General features: G+C 28.9%; 2 protein-coding genes and 1 long non-coding RNA gene across 5 annotated transcripts in view; 1 reads left to right on the top strand and 2 right to left on the bottom strand.

The window, feature by feature from the left end:
- The window catches only part of LOC100643711, a 334,572-nt gene that overhangs the window by 196,305 nt on the left and 124,612 nt on the right, over positions 1 to 13,655 (bottom strand). The gene's annotated exons all lie outside the window — the stretch shown is intronic.
- The window catches only part of LOC100642504 (trichohyalin), a 146,904-nt gene that overhangs the window by 81,707 nt on the left and 51,542 nt on the right, over positions 1 to 13,655 (top strand). The window lies entirely within an intron of this gene.
- The window catches only part of LOC105666457, a 31,201-nt gene that overhangs the window by 1,178 nt on the left and 16,368 nt on the right, over positions 1 to 13,655 (bottom strand). The window lies entirely within an intron of this gene.

The raw sequence follows: 13,655 nt of genomic DNA, 5'->3' as shown, positions 1-13,655 counted from the left end.
CCTATTTAATAATAAACGAACATTTTGCAAAGAAACAAAACGATTACAAAAGCTTTATTTATTGCCATAATGATATTTGTACATTGTTTATTCGACAAACTTTATTTCAAAGTTGTTATTGTATTTAAATGGACAGCGTACGGAAATTTTAGAAGTAATTAATGTAAAAATAATGTATTAAATCCATTGAACATTTCCTAATTCAAAATATAATTTTAATCAACTGTTCTAAGATTTACAATATTAGTAACATTAAACTTCGCCAAGAGATCTGAAAAATTTCACGTGAAATATTGCATTTAATTGTCATAAAAATATAAAATTAAGAAATTGAGATGGAAATTTCATTTATTAAAAGAATACACTGAAAACAAATACTAATTATTTCGTACAACGAAGTAATTGTTAATTATTATTATACGTATAAGGATGTTATATCTTAACTGAATATATGATTGTTATAATTGTACAATACATTAAAAATAAGATTATTTGTATTCATATGAATTAAACGAAAGTACTAATTATTTAAAGAATCAATCGTATCTAAAGTAACGCATTATTTCATATGTATTAGAATGTGTGTATTACGCACACTTATGTTATTATTAATTTTATAATATATTCAGCACGTAAATCACGAAATTAGCTCGCCTAGTTTGCGACTAAACTTTTGTGAACGTATTTCTATGATAAGTTACAAATGATAAAATACGTCGAATAAATCAGGACGTCCCCCATATGATATTCGCGATCTCCCTCCGCTGTTTCAGCTCGCGAACTAACTCAATTCATTCGGTACTAGAAAAATATTCTCGGCGATAGATTATGTGTACATTTCAAGGTAAGTCACGAAATATATATTCGACAATTTTTTAAAAATACTTTTGTTGTTGTATTTTCGTATTATAACTTTGTAAACAAAAATATCGTGCCAAATTTAGTTTCAATACGTTATTATTTGATTTAAAATAATATTATATGTACTTTTTTTATGTTTTCAAGAATATTTGTTGAGCCAATCGTTCTTTTTTAAGTTATGTCAATTTGCATATTGCATATGATAACTTACATTTAGTTTTGCCCCATTATTTATGCAGAAATTTATATAAATTATTCATTTGACGGTGACAAATCTAGGAAGCTGGTTTTACGAATTCTAAATTTAAAGAAACAATATCAGATTTCGATTCAGCAATTACTTATATCTTAAATAAATTCGATAGTCAGCTGATAGTAGACATTGCAATGTATAGGAAACAGTAGTTAAAATAATTCTGTATCGATCAAAATAAATGAAACAAAAGTATTGCGTTAAAGATATAATGGATACTGCCGTAATAGAAACCAAAAAATTATTTAGAAGGAAGAAGCACTTAGAAATTTTAACGCCAACAAAACCCATCCAATAAAAATTATTAAAAGGGAAGGAAGAAAAACAAATATATAATAAATCAAGCTAAACAGAGAGAAAATAAACCAATAGCGTAAAAACCAAAGACTAAGAGAAAAAAGGTTGTGAAAAAATTGAAGGATATAGAGAAAAATAATGAAAAAAAGAGGAATATTTCTGCATATTTTGCAATGAATGAAATATATTTCCTCTCCAAGGGAGAATTGAATAATATGCATCACATATTTAAAATAGACATATAAAGACTGCACTGGCGCCAGTTCTACAAATATTTGTGATATTTATGATAATAAGTGAACCTCATTTTTAATTGCTTCGTATTGTCCGTAATTAGCCAAATAACCGACTGCAATTATTCGGAAGGCTTTCGACGATTATGGACAGTAATGTCTCTGTTATCATGCAAAAGTTCTATGTTTTTATGATAATTTCTAGAATTTGTTATTTTACCTTGTTTGTAGAAAATCTAAAGAGAAATATTTGAACAAATATTTAAAAAGTGATCGTTACCTGTAATTTGTTTTTTATTTAAATTTTATTTTAAATGTTCGTGTTTCTCGCATCTTCCACTATTAATATTGTAGAGCGAGGAGATCCGTACGTATGTAAGTATATGTGTGTTCAAGATAATCTCAGAAACTATTCGACCAATTTGGATAATTCTTTCATCGTTACAAAATACATTTTCTCCAAATGGATGCAGGTTGTATTTTACTACGTTTACTCCTCAACCCGAGGACCTCAAGAAATTGAACAATGAGAATAAATGCGACCTAATTCGAATTAACACAACTTGATTTCCAATCCATGCACGGTTACTATTTACTACAGTACAAATGCTATATAGATTTCTATTGCAAATGACAGTGATTTTAGTCATCGTGAAGCTAAATTCATGCGAGTTCTTCCGTGTTACGATGACGATGTGGCGAGTTCCAGCTACTTTTCACATTAAACCAACATATCTCAACGTCTTTTTACTATGATAAACAAGCGTGGCAGTTGCTGAGCGAATGGTATTAATCTGATAAGAAAACCTGCTATTGCGCATGTTGGCGCATAAAAATAAAAAAATAGTAATGTGGGAAACTCGCTTTGCTAGTGACAAGAATAATTTTTAATAATACGTTTATTTGCATATTTTACAATATTGTAATTAATACTATGAATAGAAAAAATGTAATTGTGCACCAATAATAAGAAAGATAATAGCAGCGTAATATTAGTACCTATGTCACATGCAGCAAAGCTTACGGTAACAAATTGATTTAAATTCAACAGTTGTACACATAATATAATATATTCACAGCCTCTTTAAATATTAGTTAGTGAGAAGAATTTTGTAATACTTCATATTTTTTTTAATTTAAATTTAATAATATATCAACAAATTATCGAAAAAAATATCAGAACATTTCTTCATTTCATAATATATAAAGTTTTTAGTACAACTTGCATATTGTAACATTTGAAATATCTAAGAACAGAAATAACAAGTTGATTGTAATAATATAAATCGTCGTGATATAAACAGTGGAACATAATCCAAATTATTCTGTTGTTAAAATCAATGGATGTATTGAAAGCAAGTGTCCTTGGTGTGTTTTCAGTTGTAAACATTTTTCACTGAACGTTAAACAAACGATATTTCTAATTAAACTATTGTACAAAGCGTAGTCTAGCGTTACGTAGTGTTATAAAAAGGTCAGAATATTCATCATTCATAAATGTTTTATGCTCGTACATACATAGAAAAAGCAATAAATCTACAATTTATGTGATTTATTCAGCAGTTTTTCCTTTACTGCAATGCTCAAACAACAGAAATAATTGAACCTGTAATTAAGACGAAAAGGAAGGGAGTATACATGTATGCTTTAGAATAAAAGATGAAGGAAAATTGTATGAACGTCAAGGTTGAAGGAGAAAAAGTATGAACAAGAATCAGTTGCATGGAGTCAGTTTATTTTACTTTATAATATATTATATTCATTTGACTTCCTTTCCATCATTGCTTATATACTTATCATTATATTGCCAAAAATAATCAGAGAGGCACTTCTCATGTCATTTTGGTTTTTATACCCATCTTTTATGCTTGTATTCTTTTTTTAGTTGTCATTAAGGTTACAAATGTATCTTTATTTAATCTACCAAGCCATATAGGATCTCGTCGCTTCTGTTGAGTTAATTAGTACAATTGGACCGTTTATAATATCAATACTATAACTGATTTCAGTAGTGTATTATACTATAGTGTTACTTTTTAAATCATTAATTACGTTATTAATAATACGAATTGATGAACCATCTGAATGAGTTGAATTTATCATTACTTACAATATATAATTTAAAATGATTACTATTCATGATCATTAAAGCTATTACTGTCCATGATAGTTATATGACTATATATATATTTAGAATTATGAAATGGAATGTAACTTTTGTCAAATATTAATCATAGAAATTCAGAGAAGATTTATTTCACAAATTTCCTGTACCTACATATAAACGATTTTCAGTGTTAAAATATTCGTATTGCACATTTATACTTACCATTATAATAACAAATGTTTGTAATTTTTAAATAACTTAATGATATGTAAAGTTGTCCGCTGTTAGATAATAAATATTAATTCTAAGTTAAAGTTGTTATTATACAAACTGCTCACGGTATACTGTACCAGCATTTTCCGCGAATATGGTAAGCATTCGATAAAAATGAAAAAGGGGAAATTTTCAATGTTTTTATGGAGAACATGATAGCGTATGCAAATTTTTTATTTTTACAATGTTTCTTGAGATATGAAGATGACATTCAGTTTTCTAAATAGAATACTTCTTGTATGTTATGAAAGCAGCTGTCAAGACGAATTTAAACATGTACAATATGACCATCAAAGTCAGACACGATCAAATATGAAATAAAAAATTGAATATTTTATAATATTGCGCTTAATAGTAAGTTACATTGATAAAGTTGCATATCGTATTGAATTATGCTAAAATAGCTACAAGTTAAAGGCATACCACGGAACATAAACAGTTATCATTTTCTATAAACCTCTTGAGGTTTCAAATGTTCAACAAAGAAATAAATAAATAATTATATTTTAAGTATTTTATTTAAATATTTAAATCTATATCATTTCAATTATGTAAAATTGATGCGAAATAACAATTTAATATAGCAAATTTATTATATTTATTAAACTATTACAGAACTAATAATGAAGGAAATATCTCTATGTTTTATTGTAAATAAACAATTATTTTATGCTTTCAGTGCGTTGTGTATAAGAATTCAATATAATATTAGCAATTATGAAAATTTAATTATAGGTATAAAAAGCAAATGAATTACAATTATAATTGCATATGTATAGAAGATCACAAAATTATTCGCACAATTTTTATTTAATCGAAGAATGAATTACATAAAAAAAAACAAATAAATAATAAAACCATTCCGTTAACATCAATTCCACCGGATATAGAGGAAATTCGCAATAAGCCAATAACTTGAACTATGGATTTCTGTTCCTGGATGGTACATAACCATCCCAATATTCATACACGCAACCGATTCGTGTACCGTGCGTGACACAGCAAAATGAGATCGGCTAGTAATTGTTGACAGTGACTTCGGAACCTATTTACATTTATGGCCACTCTATACCCCGTTATTCTAACGTTATAGAGGTCCATAGACGCACGAGTGTTGCCTTCGAATAATGGGGAACAAACAAGTTCACGGATGTTTCGTGACGTCCGTTTCCACCGTCTGTTTCGTACAATTACCCTTTCTTTACTCTTTATATTTTTTCACTATTTATGTTTTCTTGCATTTTCCTTCTTTTCTACATAGAGGGGATAAGTTTTTGAACGATGATTTGTTGAATGGGCTCAGTGAAAATGTTAGATCATAACGGATGAAATCTCTGTTCGGACGGTTCTTTTTACAATTGTATAATGAATAGAAACGAAATTTCATTTATTTTTGTTTATGAGTTTTTGTAACCAAAACCACATAATAATTAATAGAATGTTAATATTTTTTAACTTCGCATTATTCACCGTTAAGCTTTTACATTTTTCCTCTAGTGATATTATGCATGTAAATTGTATGTAATTTTGTTGCTATTATTATCGTTACTAATGCATACATGAATTTATTGTTATATAATATGCGTACAGTAGCATATAAATCAAAGCAAATACGTTGTACAATTCTATGTAAAATATGAAACATAATGTACAATTCATATTTTAGAAAACAATAAAAATTGTTTATTAAACAAGATACACCAAAACACATATAACATAAATTTACATATATTTCAAAAATAAATTAAATTATAGCAATAAGCCCTCATTTATTATATGTTACACAATTGAAAACAAGAGATTTCAATATAATATTCAGAATAAATTTAGTTCTGTAAAATTAATGAACTAATTGGTATTTTATAAATAATTAAAAGCTCATTTATCTATAAAAGGTAGATACGTACAAATATACCCAAGATAAATTTACAGTATTCAATGTATTTTCGACAAATTTTGATAGTAATAAATTTATTAACTAGAAACAATGTAATTCAACATAATATTTTGTATAATCTTAATATTAAAAGTATTAATTGATTTATGGATTTACAGATAACTACGAACTCAATAAACATTATAAAATTTATTTGGAAATTAATATAAAATTGATTCCAATACAATATAATTTTAATATTGAAAACTAATCGTATAACTTAATCGAATAACCCATTCTTTTTATAAAGAATTGCTAACTAAATCAACATTTAAAAATAAGAAAATATATTAAAATGAAGTTTTATTATACCATGTTGTACGTACTTTGTGCATTTCTTTACTTCGATTCGCACGGTTACATGGCAACTCTTTTTGTTTAAAGCTAATTACTGTTAGGGTGCTAATTTCAAAAGTCATGCGGTGTCTCATCATAAACTTATTTAAAGTTTTCTACGTCGTTATTTAAGACATTTAAGGCAGAAAGAATACAGCTTTTCTGACGTTATTAACAGAGCTCGTTAGAACCGCGTTGAAATTAGTTCGATAATTTTTGTTGAAAATGTCTCAAGATTGATGTGGGTTTCATATCTTTTCGCAAGTACAAAATTGTGTTTCTACATTAAAGGAGGTCATATTAGTCAAATAGAAATGTTCTTTCGATAAAAGAAACTCGCGAAATTCGTATTTACGTCAATGTAGTTTCTAACATATTCGCTACGTGTATAATTAGCGTATATCAATTTAGGTATGAAACATAAATTAAAAATCATGAATTTTTTGAATAAGTTTCTATAATAAGTCATGTAAGATATATAATGTAATTTTATATACTTTTTCACATAAACTTATTCCATAAGTACTATCTGCATAATTTGGAATCATCTTGATTTTCTATCCACTATGTGCTTCAATGTTTGTGTCAATAGTTATTCGATTAGCTTCGGTTTAATTGAAATCTAAGGGATGCAGTTTCTTAAAATATTAGCAGACCGTTCTCGAGTGATACTTCGCTGATCATGAACAAAAGATTACGCCCTCCTACAAAAAAATAAGGCGTGTCGTTCCATTCACTAACTTACCAACGGCTAATTACTTTAACTGTTAATTATTTTAATGCACGATACGGCTTCCTGCTCTCGACAACTCGGTGCAGTAAATTAGAACGCAACTGACTCGTTCGTACACTCATTCTATTACGAATGTTCAAATAAAGTACTGAGGCCATGCGAAAAACAACTACATCGTGAAATATTATATAATATAATTAAATAATATATTTAAATAATAATATATACTTAAATATACCTAACTAATATAATTATAATTATTAGTGTCTGTTATGGTCGTGGATGTTAAATAAGATAAATGTTCGTGTAATCCACTACTTGACATCATTTGCAAAGTTATTGCCATTTTATAGATTTAGATTCATTTATTTTGCTTTATAAGCGTAAAAACCATTATTTTCACACATGGAAGTGATGATCAATGCCTTATTATTAATAGTGTGCTGGTTAATCTTTGATAATTCAAATTAACACAGGATAAGATTTTAAAAAAGTTAAATAAAATTTCAAATGAAAAAATTATTTCATTTTAGCTAACTGAGTAAAGTTTATAGCAAAGATGCAGAAACTGCATCTTTTTAGAAATGATTTATAGAGATAGAAATAATAAGTAGAGATTTAGTAGAAACACTTAAATAATTTAATATAAATATTAAAATATTTAAATATTATATAAATATCAAATTACATAATTCATCATATATATTTATCTAATTTTCATTGTTATTATTTTTTATTTTCTACTATTATAATTTTTACTGTATTGAAAGAGAATCATAACGCACGTTGAATAATATATATTGAACATATCTGTATTTTGGATAGTCGGTCCTATATACAGGGTCGATTTTCTCGAAAACAAAGCCTCAAACGAAAAATTTTTATTCTATATTTTCGACTTCTTTTTTCGCGTAGAATCACCCCCTTTCCGCTTGTACCACCAGTTACGAACCACCCTGTATATAAAATATATTTATATTTCGTGATTTAATAATTGACAAATAATCGCAGATTCCAATACCATTGCGCTTCGTCATACTTATCAGTGATTAACCCACACCAAGAGGGAATTTCCTAGAGGCGGTAGTCGCTCGAACATGCCGATCACGACGAAAGGTCAAGGTCATAAAACCTTTAGCTTTGCCCATACGGCTCGTTGATTGCTATGGAGGTGCCTTGTCGAATTAGTATACGTAAGCACGCAAAGTAACCAAAAGGTAATCGACTCTAAGGAATCTTTTCCTCCATGACTTAACCCTACCCTTAAAGTATTTTTTACTCTGACCAATCTTTTCCTTATGTGGACAGCTATCCGAATAGAAACACTAGAGCTCTTTGCTTCGATGCGAACAGAATTACACACGTCCCACACTCGCCAGTTAAAACTCGCGTAATCTCACCTTGTACCACTCGTATATACTTGTAAATAAACTCTCCACCAGTAAAAAAAAATCTGTTTACAAGAGCAAAATTATTCTTCTATAGCGGTATTGAAGTTGGTCAAAGTTGCATGTGATCAATAAATTTTTTGAGGTCATTCAGAAATGACTTTTATGGTTTTTATGAATTTTTCATGATTTTAGCGATCTACTTTTTGTTTCCAACAAACTATATTTTCTTCTTAATACGAACTTATACTAAATGTATTGGATATTATAATAAACTAATGATATAGAAATATACTTAACCCCAAGCAGGTACATAGATAAAAGAAGACGCATTAACAAGATTATACAAGTGATTTACGATATTCAAATTCAACAAGAATTTATTGCCTATGTGTCCATCACTTTCACACGCTCTAAAAATCCAATGGTAATGCCCTCGTAAAATACTAATATATTATCTGCAATTCCCAATCAATTTTCATTTGGTGGATAATCACGCCAATAATGACGATACAAGCTGAACAATTCGTAAATAAATTCATTCATCACGATGGTATTTATCCTCGTAATAAACTACTCAATTATAAACATAAATCTTTACAAATTTCAATGAGTGACGTTCAAACGTACTTGATCTTAGATACGGTTATACAGTGACCATGAACTTATTCGGATACTAGTTCCTTGTCTAATTCATTTTAATTGATCAAGCTCTATGAAGTCGTTTAAATACAGTCTAACTTCTATAACTCTCTATAAAACTACATTAGATTATATTGAAGATTATTAATACATATCCATACTAATAAATATTAAGATACTTGTGGAAAATGATATGAAATCTTATTTGAAATTGTAGATTAGATAATGTAAAATATTACATAATGTTTCACCAAGTGTGTATGATGGGCTTCGTCGTTTATTAGTCCAAAAGAGAGTGAATTATACAAAACAGTTCAAATGGGGAGATATAATCATATTAGTACATTGTAGTTGTATGTTGTAGACCCACCAGAATACAGGCGGCTGAAAAAGACAAAGTCCACGAATCTTTTCTTTTTAACACTCTGTTCAATCTTATCATTCCCCTCCCTTGCCCTGCTTGTACAAAAGTCCACGGGTTCAATATAAAATAATTAATTGATTACAATAAGTCTATTCCTGAAGGATTAGACTTAATAGGATTAATAGGTAGTACCTTCTCGCACGTTATACTGATGTATCAGATTTACTAAATGATCTATAGGTCAGTTGTAATTTAAAAATTATCTAATAAAAAAATCGTTGTATAATAAAAGTAAGAAAATCGTTATTAGAATTTCTATATAATATAAAATTATGGAAATGTTTTCTATTTTCGCCGCGTTTCTCGATCATTGTGTTAGCTGATTTTTGCATTTACATTAATTTATATTTATTTGCACTATTAGTTTTCGTATTTCATATCATAGTATAGTAGGTCAAGAAAATATTGAACACTTATAGAAACTTTTTACAAATATGTATTGATGAAACATTAAAAAATTTTATTAGCATTATTCTAATGACAATCGACTATGATTACATCACTAAAGTTTGAAACGAACATGAAAATGCATATAGAAGCTACAAGATATTTAAAAGAAGTAGGTATTATTTTGCAAAGGTTATGAAAGTATTTAAATAGTCTATTCATTATAATAATAAGCCGCAATATTCAGTAGGATCACTTTTAACAATTATTGTATGCTTAAGATGGTTATCCATGCCGTAATGTTTATAGTAAATATATTGCAATTATATGCAACTATGATGATCATAAAGAATAAAATTATTGCAATTTGATTTATTTGTAACGTTGTAATTAAAATATATTTTGTACGAAATAAGTAAATGTCCGAATACTTCTGAGCGATCATGTAAATTGACCAATTCCACTAATCACTGGACTGTGAGAAGGGTGAAAGTAAGAAAGCCTTTCTCAAACAGTCGTTGAAGTTTTGATGAACAATGCCAAATCCTCGAAGAGCTCGTTCTATCATGAAGATAGAAAGCGTTGTCAGTGATTTCATAAAATTACAATGACGCTTAATTCGAGAAGTTCCGTGGAAACAAAGCGAACCTACAGCGGATTACCGGTCGTCGACAGGTCACAATGAATAGTGAACACCACTAGTAACAAACAATTAATCGCTCGCATTTAGATGCAGGGGGTAAAATAAAATTTGCAGGAAATTGTCGAGCCAACCGCGTTTTATTTAAAGTCGACCCTCAATGAGAATGACGGACGTGGTGTAATTGCAAATATATAGAAACAGTTATTCTTTTACGTTACTATTGTTTGTCTCTACTTTGAATTTGGCGAACACACACACAAGAAAAGAAAGAAAAGAAATCGATGATATTATTAATGATGATCGAATTGTTTTTATTAATATTATAATTGTCCTAATTGCCCTTATTATAATTGTCCTAAATAGAATTGTTCTTATTTTCTAAAAATGTTTCCGGTGAATAAAGTCAATTACTTTGGCTAAGATCTATCTTCCGCACTAGTTGTATTTTTTGACAGCAAAATTGATGTTAACTTTTGAAATTGACATTTAACGTATATCGAGTAATTGAAAAATACTATAATACATTCAATTTGGACTTTTATGTAACGCGTGGAAAATTTTTTCGATATCAAATATCTTTTACAAATATTCTTTCATTCACTGGTTTTAAATATATGCGCTAATTATAACACAATACAGATGGAACTACAGTGCCTCAGTTGGCAGGGACTCTGCCACTTGATTTATTCATAGTTGTACTGCGCTTGATCCAGAAAAATTCTGATGGTTCAGAATCCACCTCAAACTGCACGTCTCTCATGTTCAACCATTCACAAAAATTCATTTTTATTTATTCCAAGTACTAAGACACTAGGGTACTAGAGATTGTTTCTAGCCACCAATAAACCTAGTAGTCGATGCAACGTTAAATAAAAATAATGAAATATAATATAATTGATACCATCTCTGCTATCTTAATTTTAGAAAATGCTGTGAAAAATTCAATTTAAATTCATCTTATACGCGAAAACCACGAGATTTTCACATATCTAATAGTTTCGTCTAATCAATTACTAAATTATTAACTGTAGTTTTAGAAATTGACTAATCGAGGAAACGGCAATACATTACAACAGAAAAATGAAATGCGTTAATACGACACTGTCGTATTAGCTGTTCCGGTGGAAATTCCGATTTACGAATTTCCATACGACGTTCCTGGAATTCCCATTAGAAGGAACGTCGCGCGAGTCGAACGCCTTACCTACCATTATCATGAGAAATACCTCTCGAATCTAGATCTGCTGTCTACTCGTGTCTCGAATATCCTGCCGGTCGTTTTCTTTTACTTTCATTCACACGCACGAACGAGGCCGATGAATCACATTTACGAACGCCTGTGACGTTCATGCAATTTTCCCATGTATGTCTATAAGTTTAAACGTGAATTATGTGTTTCCTCTACTAAGATAGTTTCCCTATTATGATTTTAAATTTCTTAGAATAAATTGATTTCTATTTTCCAAAAACAGTAAATATCCTGATAAATATGATGAAGAATTATTGTGTTAGAAGAAATGAGAAATTTTTTGTTTCTTAATTATTTTAAACTTATTGAGGAAATTGATCTAGGATTTTTTTATTAAGTTCATAAGAAAAAATCTCATAAAGAATTATATCGTTTTACGTTAACTTTTATGTAAAATATTTACATTGTAGGTTTACTATTTCTCGATATACATACATGAGGTCTTAACTGTCAATTGTAGAAATTCATATCAAAAAATTACATCTTTTAAGAAAACGGTACGTGCGAGGACAGACTTCAATATTTCATAGATAAGGTAAAGATCTCTTTTTATTGGAAAATTATGCAAGACTAAAGTTAGTTAAGACTATTTAACTATTGGATATGTTTGTTTTATTAAGTATAATAGTATAGTAATGTCAGTTATCTTTAACTGAAAGTTATTAGAATTTAAATTGGTTCTATTAATATTGCAATACATAAATTAAGTCAGGGTATTTGATCTTGTGGTTTCTTTGAATTTCAAGCATTACTACTAACAGAATGGTAATGTACTTAGCGAACAAATGAGACATTTTTATTACAATACCGACGAAAATTAGTTCTGGCTTTTTTAGTATTTTGATTTGTTGAAGTGGTCACCACTTCTACGAAAACTCTACATCTGGTCCTTTTAGTTTTCTTAAGCGCTGAAGCCATCGACAGCATATAGACAAAAGACTAGCATGAAGGCAGACCATAAACAGTAGACAGGCGACGTTGGCTTCGGGGTTTTCAGTTATAAGGTAACACTGCTAGCGTGCTGATCTGGACCAGCTCAAATTGTATTCCTACTTATTATTACACTTCTCTATTAAATTAAATATATATATTTTGTACCTTACACTTTATCCACGCGTTTTCTCTCTTTATACATCTAATAACCTCAACATGATTTGAATAAACAAATGAATATAATGATTCTGTGTAACATATTTCGGAACCATATTGCTTATTCCATTGCTTTCGCTGTTCTGTTCTGTTCTGTTCTGACACGTATACGTTGACATTCCGAGTGTTAAAAATTATTTTCTAGAGCTGATATTTTGTTTCTCAAGTAAGTAAATGATTTTTTTTCTGCTATATGTACTATATATAATATACTATATTATATATTAAGTCTAGTGACCAGCCCCAGTTTTGCGATTTTCTTTGTATATTATGTACATAACAATTTAAAATATTCAACTGTCGTACAGTCGCCGATCTGTTGGCAACTACAATTAAATTAAAATATTTTTATTTAATCTTCCGTCTACCTTCCCCGTAAAAAAACGACCGAAATTTCAAAGTAGAAAGAAGCAAGAGACAGAAAAGAACATGAATGCAACTTCGAAGCTATTCCTCGAAAACAAAATAATCCAGAGACAATCCACTGAAGCTTTCAATGTTACAAAAATGACGAATGTGAAAGCTGGACACGAGATATTAATTATCTTACTTGTGGTATATGTAAAAATAAAATTTAAATAGAAATATGTATTCCATTATCTAAATGTGTTTTTTAACATTATTAATCATTTAGACCGAAAAACCTACTAATTAAATAATTGGTCAGTACCAGACGACAAATTTTGGCTTCCTACAAATTACAACGTTTCCGGTCTTGCAAATGATCAATTCTTGTTATTGGAT

Source organism: Bombus terrestris, chromosome 7 (assembly GCF_910591885.1).
Source record: "Bombus terrestris chromosome 7, iyBomTerr1.2, whole genome shotgun sequence".
In the NCBI taxonomy this organism is placed as follows: Eukaryota; Metazoa; Arthropoda; class Insecta; order Hymenoptera; family Apidae; genus Bombus; species Bombus terrestris.
This window is presented reverse-complemented; position numbering and strand designations above follow the sequence as displayed.